Source organism: Rhipicephalus microplus, chromosome X (assembly GCF_043290135.1).
Source record: "Rhipicephalus microplus isolate Deutch F79 chromosome X, USDA_Rmic, whole genome shotgun sequence".
Taxonomy (NCBI): domain Eukaryota; kingdom Metazoa; phylum Arthropoda; class Arachnida; order Ixodida; family Ixodidae; genus Rhipicephalus; species Rhipicephalus microplus.
Genome location: NC_134710.1, coordinates 43,798,060 through 43,810,655, shown reverse-complemented (window position 1 = coordinate 43,810,655; position 12,596 = coordinate 43,798,060). Strand labels below are relative to the sequence as shown.

Sequence of the window (12,596 nt, the reverse complement as noted above, 5' to 3'; positions counted from 1 at the left end):
AAATCTGCTCAAATATGGAGGACAGATTGTGTTATAAAAACTAGCCACCCTGTTTACGAGGTGCCTCCTGATGGGAAGAGTACTAGAGTCTTGGAAGAATGTTGACATCTTAATACATAAGAAAGGAGATGACAAGGACTTGAAGAATTACAGGCCGATCAGCTTGCTCTCCGTAGTATACAAGTTATTTAAGTAATTGCTAACAGAGTTAAGAAAACATTAGAATTCAATCAACCAAAGAAACAAGCAGGATTTCGAACACGCTACTCCACAATCGACCACATTCATACTATCAATCAGGTAATAGAGAAATGCTCAGAATATAGCCCACCACTATACATAGTCTTCATAGACTATGAGAAGGCATTTGATTCAGCAGAAATATCAGCAGTCATGCAGACACTGCGGAATCAAGGCGTCGATGAAGCACATATAAGCATCGTGAAAGAAATCTACAGGGGATCAACTGCTACCACAGTGCTTCATAAAGAAAGCAACAGAATACCAATCAAGAAGGGTATAAGGCAGGGGGGCACAATCTCCCCAATGCTATTTACCGCGTGCTTACAGGAGGTTTTCAGAAGCCTAGGATGGGAACAGTTAGAGATAAGAGTTAATGGAGAGTACCTTTGTAACCTGCGCTTTGCCGATGACATTGCATTGCTGAGTAACTCAGGGGACGAATTGCAACCCATAATTACGGAGTTAGACAAGGAGAGCAGAAAGGTGGGTCTTAAAATTATTCTGCAGAAAACAAAAGTAATCTACAACAACCTCGGAAGAGAGCAGCGCTTCGAGATAGGTAATAGTGCACTTCAAGTTGCAAAAGACTGTCTACTTAGGGCAGGTAATAACCGCGGAGCCAAACCACAAGATTGAAGTAACTAGAAGAATGAGAACGGGGTGGAGCACATTTAGCAAGCACTCTCAAATTATGACAGGTAGATTGCCAATATCCCTCAAGAAGAAGGTATATAAAAGCTGTACTTTGCCGGTACTTAGCTACGGAGCAGAAACGTGGAGACTTCCAAAGAGGGTTCAGCTTAAATTGAGGACGATGCAGCGAGCAATGGAAAGAAAATTGGTAGGTGTAACCTTACGAGACAAGAAGAGAGCAGACTGGATTAGGGAACGAACGGGGGTTAAGGATATCATAGTTGAAATCAAGAAGAGAAAATGGACGTGGGCCGGGCATGTAGCGCGTAGACAGGATAACTGCTGGTCATTAAGGGTAACTAACTGGATTCCCATAGAAGGCAAGCGAGTTAGGGGAAGACAGAAGGTTAGGCGGGCAGATGAGATTAAGAGGTTTGCGGGTATATATTGGCAGCAGCAAGCACAGGACCGAGTTGACTGGCGGAACATAGGAGAGGCCTTTGTCCTGCAGTGGACGTAGTCAGGCTGATGATATATATATATATATATATATATATATATTTATGGGACAGTAGTGCTTTTTTTATGGGACGGTATCTTCTCCCTTGAACCACTATTTCATCATGCACACCAGCGGTAAGCGATCACGAATCAGTTAATACTTGGAACATCGCAAAAACAGCTTAGGTGTAAAACACTTCTATTGTGGCGTCAATAATTATTACGATCATGTGTACTAATTATCAGAAGCCAAACACAAGGCCTTCATACTGTATTGCAGGCCATCGACTGCATATTAATTATGCCCCTTGGGACTAAGAAGTGGTTCAATATAACCAGCAGTTTTATGGTCCGAGAGGAAAGAAATACTGTTCCATGAAGGAAGCACCAAGTACTGCCCCATTAGGACATTTTATACAGCAGCATTACTAATTAAACTAGTTGTATGACATGCAGTTTACTAATTAAACTAGCAGTTGTATGACATGCATTTTTCGCTGCCCCCCTGGAACCCCCACTGGAACATAACATTGATTTGCTATGCAGTGAAGGTGAAGCAAGGGCAGGCTTCCTACTACCTAGTGGTTCTTCCTTTGGATTTCTTTTTCCCCTTAAAACAAAAACTTCTCTTTTGAAACTTCCTGCTTATTTTACTGGCAAAATGTACTATGCAACAATCTTAAAACCATATTTCTATTCGGACCGCTACATTACGAAAATTAAGCCTCAATACGAGTCAAAATTTTGGTCTTCCCAATTTTGCCACAATATTTTGGCAATACTTGTGCTTCATTTACTCCTGAAGTATTTCAATCATTTATTATAAGATTTCAATTTTTCGCCAATGCAAAAAATAATAAAATTAACATAAAATGAATAAACTATAATAGTTATGAAGTACTAGCGCCTTGAGATTAATAAAAAATTGTTTCGTATCAACTACTCAAACCAGTAATAGGATATACAGTATGTAATGCGACACAGTTTCACTTGCGTGATCAAATTGGAAGTCCCTCTAGGTAACACCAAATTTTTTTCGGTACAAGTGCTACCAACTTTATATATATATATATATATATATATATATATATATATATATATATATATATATATATATATATATATATATATATATATATATATATATATATATATATATATATATATACATATATATATATGTATATATATATATATGTGTACACGCCTATGCTGACGTGTACACGCCTATGCTGACAGATGTACCTATAGACCCATTCCAAGTTTGTAAACACCGGTAGGCCTATGCCGACATTATGGGTAAAATTAAAGCGACGTCCGCACATAACTTCCGCCATAAGCGCTGAGGGCTGCGATGTGCACCAACTAACAAAACTAAGTTGTGAGACGTGACTCACATTCAACCACGACGCAGTTCGCCGGCATACCGTTTGTCTGTTTTTTTTCTCTATGCTTGACTGAGAACCACCACATGCACCATTGAAAACCCAGCAGAAACTGCAGTAGGCGGAGCGTCTTTTGTCTACCAAGATAGCGCAACAACATTTTCGTGATGTAAGTCCGGTAGAATTTGTCTATACTCCGTTTCATACATCAGGTGCAATGCTGTGAAAGCTATGCAAGAAGTTCGGTCAGAACCGTGTGACTTCGCGCATCTCGCGCTTAGCTTTCATAGTTGTAAACGCTCAGAACGTCGCGAAAGGCTACAAGTAAAGCATCAAAAAATAAGAACAAAGACAAGCCGTATAACGGGGCACTTTTGTCTTCGACGCACAAAGCAGAAAGAAAGTATAATGTCTCAGATGCAAATATAATTGTACTATTTCTTAGTGCAGACGCATTCATTGCAAGAATTCTCGCTAGCCTACACAGCATTGCACTTGATGTAGAAAACGGAGTATAGCAAAGGACATTCATAGATTGATTGATACGAGGGGTTTAACGTCCCAAAACCACCATATGATTATGAGAGACGCCGTAGTGGAGGGCTCCGGATATTTCCACGACCTGGGGTTCTTAAACGTACATTCAAATCTGAGCACACGGGCCTACAACATTTCCACCTCCAACGGAAAGGCAGCCGCCGCAGCCGGGATTCGGTCCCGCGACCTGCGGGTTAGCAGTCGAGTAAAACCCTGTGGTGGGGCAAGACATTCGTAGAACACATGAACATGAGCTCAGAGGTGTGGCTCTTATGTAGGTGCCCTCATAATCCCTTATGGATTTTCGAATATGCATACACCGCCTTTCTCCCGCCCTCCCACTAAGTGCGACGCTGAGCTCGATTGTGCTGCTATTCGATAATCTGTCTGTTCGTGCGATTATGCCGCATTTGTAAATCTGCTCTTGGGGAAAATGAAGAATTTCCTAAAGCAAACACTTCTTGGGAGCTTAGTTTGCCATGATTTAGACAGTAGCACAAAGAAGATGGCGAAAGCAAGACGGGAAACAGGGTGATCCAACTTCAGAATTATCCCACGTAATCCCATATACTAGGTGGTCCACGTAATTTGCATAAAAGCTTTTAGAAAAAGCGTGGGCTCTAGAAGCTTCTAACTTCTCTATATTAGTGTAAATCATCTGTTCAAAACGTCGTCAACAAGAGGCACTTTATTTAGATAACCCTTTTATTATAGTTCAAGAGGGCGAACTTTAGCAAATAACCTCAGTATCATGAGGTCATCTTGTGCTAAAATGCGCCTGGCTGTTTTTGTAGCGTTAGGACGCTACATCAAGCCAGTGCCAAGGTTGCTACATCAAAAAGAAAATTAGCGGCGATGCCAATGCACTCAAACGCTTCACAGCATTTGGTTGATGTCATGTTCCATCGTTATTCCATGGACGTGTGTGAGTCAGAGAGAGTGTGTGTGAGTCGGAGAAAGTGCCTCGCCCACCCGCCCACGGCTTTTAGCTCTCCCGGGGTCGTTTCGATAATTGGATCTGTACCAAAACTGATGTGGCATAACATGACTGTATAATGAGCATAAGTGGCTAGTCATAACATGAAAATCATGACATGTCATGATTTACATTTCATGGTCTTGCAGCTCTTGCGGTGGTTTCATTCACATGACATATCACAAAACTGCTATAGTATGACATGACTGCATGGCAAAGATAAGTGACAGATAATAACGTGGAAATCATGACATACATGTTGTAGGCCATGACTACATACCACGCTCATGATGCACTTGTGACTGTTCGCTAGCTTCACATATATCAAATTTGGTGCTACGTGACACGAACGGATGACAAATGTAAGTGACACGTCCGATTGATGATTGACTTGTGGGGTTTAACGTGCCAAAACCACCATATGATTATGAGAGACGCCGTAGTGGAGGGCTCCGGAAATTTCGACCACCTGGGGTTCTTTAACGTGCACCCAAATCTGAGCACACGGGCCTACAACATTTCCGCCTCCATCGGAAATGCAGCCGCCGCAGCCGGGAATCGAACCCACGACCTGCGGTAAGTGACACGTTCAAATATGATAATCATGACATGCGTGTCATGTAACGACATGACTATATGTTACGCTCAGAGCCTGCTCGTGGTCGTTTCGCTCGCTCCATATATACCAAATTTGGTATCACGTGACGTGAATGCACGACGAAGGTTGGAAACACCGTAAAGTAAAGAAAAAATGGTCACACATGACCTCAGTCTCCTGTATTGCTGACACTATTGCTGACCCAAAGAGAGAGCAGATAGCAGCTCGTAGGGTTGATTTTATCTGGCACCCTTTATGTGAAATACGTGCAACACACTTCACTTACACATGAGTGCGCCACAGCTCTACCTGCAGAAAATGCAAAAACTCAGTGTGGCCATGAATTTGTAGCTATAAAAACGATCTCACATATTTGGTGCTTCATAAATTGATGAAGGCGGTGCGAAGCCACGAACTTCACACAAATAGCGGACCAAGATGACGTCTCATGGACAGAAAGAAAGCTCAATCGTCATAATTAAAATCCAATAAATTTAAGACTTGTGTCATCAGGCCATAAAGTTAATTAAAATACTAGTCTTCTGAGACAAAAACCATTATATAATGAAAATAAAGCTTTGCGAGTGATCTTAATATATTGCAATCATGCTGCACACCTATGCATGCCTCTAGCCGGGTTTTTTATACCACCACGTGGTGCAGAGCCTCTGTGGCCACGAAGAAATTGCCATGTCGTCGTTTTATTATATGTTATTCCATTTTCTGTTCAGACGTTCCATTCGCCTTGACTCCCTTTCAAAAACAATGACTGCATTCATTCAAGCGCAACTGTTGAAGAGAAAAACAGTGTTCAGAGCGTTGAGCCGGCTGTCAATGCACCTCGTCGAGCACACAAGTGTTCACTTCTGACGCGAAAAGGTTCTGCCTTAAACGCGGAATATCTACGCACGTAAAAGGATGGGGAACGGGAAGGGAGTGATGTGATATGAGACTCCAGGTCAGAATGGAATCCACTGCACGTCCCCCTTCCCCCTCCTCTCAACCACAGCACACAGAAGCAGTAAAAATATTCGCGTTCGTTTCCCTCCCTCATTTTCCTCTCTCCTCATATATATATATATATATATATACGAAGGGGGGGGGGGGGGTATTCCTGTCTCCACACAACCATTATTGTCTAGTCTTTATGTTTTTATTTTCTTCTGGATAATGGACAATAACTTTACCTCACAAATTCTAACACCAACGTTTGGAATAAAGCATATTCACATACCATATGCAGACAACACCTATTAGCGCAAAGGCACTCAGAAAATAACCGTCACAAGCGATATTATGTCTTGTAGAACACACACAAAGTGCGCGCATGCTATTGTAATCTGTGTGCCGTGCCTTTCCCGACACGTCACGCGGAGTCGCGGCATTTTCGACACAGGATGCCAGGTATGCCAGGACGCAATGGATATAAAAAAACATCGATTTCAGAGCTTAGCTCTTGTTAGCGCGGCGCACATGGAAATGAAAAGCGAAGCACGACAGAGACGTCTAGAAAGGTAGGCGCTAAACTTCCAACTGTTTATTTCATGCCCTTGACATCCATCTTACACGTACGTAAAAACACAACTCATCTTGCACATGGTGTCATTCTAAGAAACGTCATTTATTTATCAGTCAGTGCAATTGATAGTGAACTCACAGACGTTTCCCATTTCTGCTATTGCTTCAGCTTCTTTGATTTCACGTGTCAGTTGATTACAAGACCGGCCGATAACGGTGCGACTGTACAGATCAGGGGAGCACCCACAACCTTTGCAGTGCGCTGCTAGGAACCCTTCCGATGAAAGTTTATTTCTTGCATTGTAGTAATGTTCACGTAGTCTATCGTTAAGACACCGCTTGGTCTGGCCTATATGATACTTTCCACACGATAGCAAAAACATGTACACAACACAGCACACAGAATCTACATATCTATCCTGGTGTCTCTTATCACATACCAAGCCAATGACATTATTTGGGCAGGTCAACTTGCAAAGCTCCCCTAGTGTTTTGGGGGCTGAAAACACCACTCGTAGGTTAGCCAGATGGGCCACTTCCTACAGGTTATGAGAGATAGTGTGCATATACGGGATTACACCTAATCTGCTGCCCGAACGCTCCAACACTTGTTGCCCGTCTTTGTGCAAAGCTTTCAGGATGCGTTCAGCTACAGAGACCTGCAGCAGAACTGGGTACACTGCTTCGGCGAGATGCTTGCTCCGAGTCTCGAAACTGAACGCCATTTTGAGGAGACAGGATTTGGACAGGGCCTTTCTAAAGCACAAGTTTGCGATTCCTCTCTTTATAAGCTTTGAGTGCGCCGAGACAAAAGAAAGAAGAGGCTTATTTGCCCGTGGCTCATACAACCAGCATGTGTGCTTGTCTAGCAAAAACAACCGAATATCCAGAAACCGGATAGAGGCACCTTGGGGAAGTTCGCAAGTAATTTCAAGGGATGCGAGACATTCCTTAATCGCGGGGTAACACTTCGTCAACCTTCACTTCTAATTCAACAGGTTCACAGTCAATTAAAAAGAAGAAATCATCGACAAAACGAAATACTTTGCACGCTGGGATGTTGTTTAACGTTGTAGACAAGGCAGTGCAAAAACTGAATAAAAACAGATTGCTAAGAATGGGTGCTACGCACGAGCCGATGCACACTTTTCTTGCAAGTAAAACGTCTTGTCCCATGAGATAAAAAAAGATAAAATGAGGTAAAAAGATAAAAGTTCTAAAAAATGACTTGTTGGCAATGAAGCTTCATTTTGAAAGCGTGTGGCACCGTAATCATCTATGACATGTTCAATAGCAGACAACAGAGCACCACGAGTGATTCAGTAATACAAGTCTTTCATGTCAACCGAAAAGGCTTGGTAAGTGTCATGGGTGTGGTTATTCAGGAATTCAATTACTCGATTGGAAATCCTAATAAAGAAAGGGTCATTAGCGGGTAAACAGGCAGGCTTGGCTTGGAGATACAAAGCAAATGACTTATGCTATGTGTCGTTCTCTGATTTCTTGTGGAAAGTATAATATAGAGCAGACCAAGCGGTGTCTTAACGATAGACTACAGGAACATGGCTACAACGCAAGAAATAAACTTTCAGCGGTAGGGTTCCTTGCAGCGCACTGCAAAGGTTGTGGGTGCTCTCCTGATATGTACAGCCGCGCCGTTATCAGCCGGTCTCGCAATCGACTGACACGTGAAATCAAAGAAGCTGAAGCTATAGCAGAAATGGGAAACGTTTGCGAGTTCAACATCGATTGCTCTGACAGATAAAGAAATGATGTTTCTTGGAATGACACCCCGTGCAAGATGAGTTGTGTTTTTACGCATGTGTAAGATAGAGGTCAAGGGCATGAAATAAACAGTTGGAAGTTTAGCGCCTATGTTTCTAGATGTCTCTATCGTCCTTCCCTTTTCATTTCCATATGTGCCGTGCTAACAAGAGCTAAGTTAATAGATAACCAACTCGCCCGAGCCACAACACTTTTTGATCGATTTCAGAGGAGCACGGAACGAGTTACGAGAAATCGATTATTGGTTAAGAACTGTTACTATTCCGATAATTCAATTACATTTTTAGTAAATCAGTTACCAATAATTGGTCATTTTTTAATCATGTTCTAACCATTCATTTATGGCAGTTCTCGTCCAGAGAAATGGGCGATAGCTCTGTCGGGATCTTTCGTTAAGTCAGGAGGGGGTCTGTGTTTGTACATATAGCTTTTTTTTTTCTTTTCACCTTTTCGTTGGGGAAAGCGAACCCAGGCCCTTCATAGAGGACATGGTAACTAGCATAGAAGCAATGTGCAACTAATTAGCTAGGTGTAACTAAATTATAATGTCGCCCATCCATCCATGCATTGAGAAAGTGTCGAAGAAACGTTATCAAATCTGCAGCGTTGGCAAAGCCGCCTTGTGTGTGTTCTTGTGCTTGTTATGTCGTTCAGTGTTGTGTACCTTCAAGTAAGGTTGTTTTAGCGTGTTGATCGTAGCTGATGTTACAATGATTCAGCTGACGATATTGTCATTCTGAAAGTAGTTAAATAAATGTGCGTCGTTTCGTTTGTTCCGACCGCATCTACTGTGTCCGTTCACTCCAAGAGCGTGGCGCTTGCCATATCGAGACCCCACAATGGTTATTCAGACAAAAAATCCTGTTTCTAGCACCTGGTCATGCATAGGCTGACGCCCTAACCGAACAAAATCTTAAATTCTCGCTCTCGCGCTAACAAAAATGCAACGAGGGATTGGACGTCAATGGAGCACATCGAATAAATAATAATGGTAAATTGCTTCAATGTCTTGCATTGATCTCCAGCACTCCTATATTGCCAAGTGAACTACGTTCAGACCACGAACAGCTTTTACCACAACCAGCTTGTACTTTTCGAGGGATTCACCCATAAAATCAAAGTTCGCGAGTTCATTGCAAACTCACGCACTACGATTGCTCCCATGGCTACCATTTACACTTTCTGAGCAGGTGTGAGCTTAACTGGAGCAAATTGAAGCACAAAACATAAACGTGTTTGCACGTATATGTTTTGTGCTTCCTGAAAGTGTTTGCTCATGAATGCTATAACAGTAAAACGGTCCAATTCCGATGAAGGACTGCCGTTCAGCTTGGCTGAATTTTGAAAAGATCCTCAAGGAACGTTTCTGCATGACAGCTTATATCTTGACGAAGTCACATGCCTTTTCGTAATCTATGAAGGGGAGGTAATGCGCATTTCTCATTCAAGTGATTGATGGTATAAATATGGTCTAATGTTGAGTAGCCTGAACGAAATCCCGCTTGGTCCTTCGGTTGACTGAACTCTAATGTGATGTTAATCCTATTAGCTATTAGGGGCTTTTCCGAAACACATGTTTTTCAACGTTTTAGCTCCCCACAATAAACCATGCAGGGCGCAATGGAAAAGTAGCTGATACATTCACATTGAGAAATTGGAAGGTAGAATAGGGTGATAAACAGTGTGTTCTGGAGCATTTTTACCTTGTTTTTATATTTTTTGTGAGTGTAAAATAAAGCGTAAGCTATTTTCTGCTGAATTTTTACTTGAAATACTACCCTACTTGTGATTGATTGATTGATATGTGGGGTTTAACGTCCCAAAACCACTATATGATTATGAGAGACGCCGTAGTGGAGGGCTCCGGAAATTTAGACCACCTGGGGTTCTTTAACGTGCACCCAAATCTGAGCACACGGGCCTACAACATTTCCGCCTCCATCGGAAATGCAGCCGCCGCAGCCGGGATTCGAACCCGCGCCCTGCGGGTCAGCAGCCGAGTACCTTAGCCACTAGACCACTGCGGCGGGGCAATACTACTTGTGTCCTGTGGACAAACAAAACATTACCTTCAAGTAAATTATAGGACAGAACACAAGTCAATCAAGTGCTGAATCTAATACTTTAAGGGTGCTATGTATTCACTGTCATAAGCAGGAAGGGAACCCAAATGCACATCAAGGTAGACTTAGCCACGAAAAGCAATTCCCCTTTGTTCTAAGTTTGTACTACATACCATTACCATGAAGATGAGAAAGTTAAGAGAAAGAGAGCATTTATTTACAGAAAGAAAGAGAGGTGGGCCTGAGCTGCCGTTCGCTCTGGCCTGCAACTGTACACTGGGGAGGGGGACGGGGGAGTAAAATAGTGAGGATGGGAAGCTAGAGAGATGAAAACAGAGTTCTACGCTGCATTTTTGTAGGATAAATCTCTGTGTGGTGCTTAGTAAATAGCATTGAAAAGAGTACACAACGGCCTACTGCAAACCTAAGAATGTCAACCAGTATAGAATAAAATCTTGTGAATTCATCAGTGCTAACACACATCTCCTAGGAAGTGCCTTTGCCAGCTTCCGGCAAGTCTCCACATGGTCTACAGCGCCGGCAAACTTCCCCGTGGTCTACTGTGCCGGCTGCCGGCGGTACCCCACTGTAGTAGAAAATACCGGCAGTTTGGTCACATGAATGCAGCCAACCATTGGAAACGAAGTGCCGGCCGCATCTCGCGCAGCCTGCTTTCCCGGCACCATCGACAGTTCCAACGATAAATACTGTCCAACGTAACAGAGGAAGCGAACACCGAAGCACAAGAACACGCATGCATGCACGAAGACTTAAGCTCGAACGCGATGCATGCGCAAACACAGCTTGTCACAGACGCCTACCACCCCCCTTATCAAAGCGCTACCATTTTATATCAAAGCGACGTAAATCTACGTGCACGCTCCGCAGATGAGCGGCTGCACGTCCGGTGTTCCAAATTATTTTGAAAGCATCTGTAGCACGTTCTGTAACTTCGCATCTGCAATTTCGCATCTGCAATTTCGCGGTTCTCGGCCAGCATCCGTGATGAGCCCGAGTTGCCCGAATCACGGAGGAACTAGATCAGCGCGCAGTTGCTCGGTAGGGAGGCATTCTATACTTCGAAGACAACGATGTATCGCAACGCGAGAATTCCCTACTATCGAGGCGCGATCAAGTCCGATCTGTTATTTGCAGAATGGAACGTACAGCGAAAAGGGGCAGGCACCAACTTCTGCTGTGTCAACAAACCACAGAAGCACAGTGTTTTACACTAGAACCATTTGAGAAAGCTGCAACTGCGGGGGCGAATACCCTGAAGTGTGATAACAGATTTATGCGACACCGAACGAGAAGCGTGGCGGTTTGGGCTAGTTGGTATGACATGATTGTTGGTATGACATAGCAGAACGACGACAAAGGACCTGTCCCTTTGTCGTCGTTCTGCTCTTGCGCTATAACAATCGTCAAAACCGATCAAGGACTAATTACCTTTTCCCAGAAATGGCAGTACACACAAAGAACCTGGCACATTCCACACACGCACGTGCACTACTACGTGATAGTAGTAGCGCGAGAGCAGAACGACGACAAAGGGACAGGTCCTTTGTCGTCGTTCTGTCTCGCGCTATAACAATCGTCAAAACCAAACAAGGACTTATGAAAGTTTTACCTTTTCCCAGAAGTGGCAGTACACACTAAGAACCTGGCACATTCCACAGACGCACGTGCACTACGTGATATTAATAACCGGATGCAGCAGACCAGTGAGACGCCAACAAATGCCGCGAGGTGACAGCACTAATTGCCATAAATTTTTTAGCTAATTTCGGAAACCTTTATAGTACATGCCTCACAGGCATTTATTATTTGTTAATTATTCAACTATCTGAAATAACAAACCATTATATTTTTATAAAAAGTTCAGCAGTCACAAAAAATTATATATAAATAATATAAATAATTATATAGTGTATTTGGCGAATACTAAAGCATCGGTAAACATGCTTTGACATCTAGCAAAAATGCAAGAAAAAAGGAAAGTTGAGAAAGCGGAGAGCTATTGTGATAAAGTTCTATACAATAAAACCTCATGGCTATTTTGCTATAACCAGTGACTATAGGTCACCTGACAGTCAAACCAGGTGTTCTGTGGTCACGCATCTTCTTGTACATGAGGAATGTCGATACAAAGTAAAGGAAGCAAACCGGAAAATTGACGGGTAAATACTTAGAAACGATCAAGGGGCCAAACAAAAAAGAACTATCGGTTAAGAAGAAGGCGAAGAAAACGGTAACCGACATGTGGAGAATCGGCATGATTAAGAAGTCTGCAATAGAGATCTGTCGAACTTTTAGGCAGGAAATCGCCAAGAAAAGAATCTATGATAATACTCGGC

General features: G+C 42.8%; 1 protein-coding gene across 1 annotated transcript in view; it reads right to left on the bottom strand.

Annotated features, from left to right (window-relative positions):
- Positions 1-11,994, bottom strand: part of mino (glycerol-3-phosphate acyltransferase mino) — a 147,897-nt gene extending 135,903 nt beyond the window's left edge. Inside the window, exon 1 of the mRNA XM_075876358.1 lies at positions 11,870-11,994. The gene's annotated coding sequence lies outside the window, so the exon portion shown is untranslated. The remainder of the gene's footprint in view (positions 1-11,869) is intronic.
- Between the last annotated feature and the right edge of the window lie 602 nt (positions 11,995-12,596).